The following is a 368-nucleotide window of genomic DNA, read 5'->3' on the forward strand; positions in this document are numbered from 1 at the left end:
TGGCGTCCCGGGCTCGGGTTCTGGCTTCTGGGACCGAAGCGGGCCGGCTCCGCCGCACCCTGGGGCCTCCGAGCCGCGTCCCAGCTGCTCCGAAGGCTCAGCCTGAGGTTGCATTTGGGTCGTTCTCCCGGGGGAACCGAGGCTGCGCGGGCTGCTGGCTCCCCAAGGCGGGCGCCGGTCGGAGGTCTTCTGGTCCGAACCCGCCGCTGAAGTTGAGCGGCGGAACCGGGCCGGGCGAGCGTGACCCGGCAGCACTCCGCCGCGGATCGCAGGGTGCAGCTAGAGAGGGACGAACGTCAGGCCGAGTCGGGGCTGGCGGACCCTGCGCCGGGCCCCCCGCCACTGCTGGGCTCCCCGGCCGCCTCCCC

Source organism: Octodon degus, unplaced genomic scaffold (assembly GCF_000260255.1).
Source record: "Octodon degus isolate 3935 unplaced genomic scaffold, OctDeg1.0 scaffold00199, whole genome shotgun sequence".
NCBI lineage: Eukaryota > Metazoa > Chordata > Mammalia > Rodentia > Octodontidae > Octodon > Octodon degus.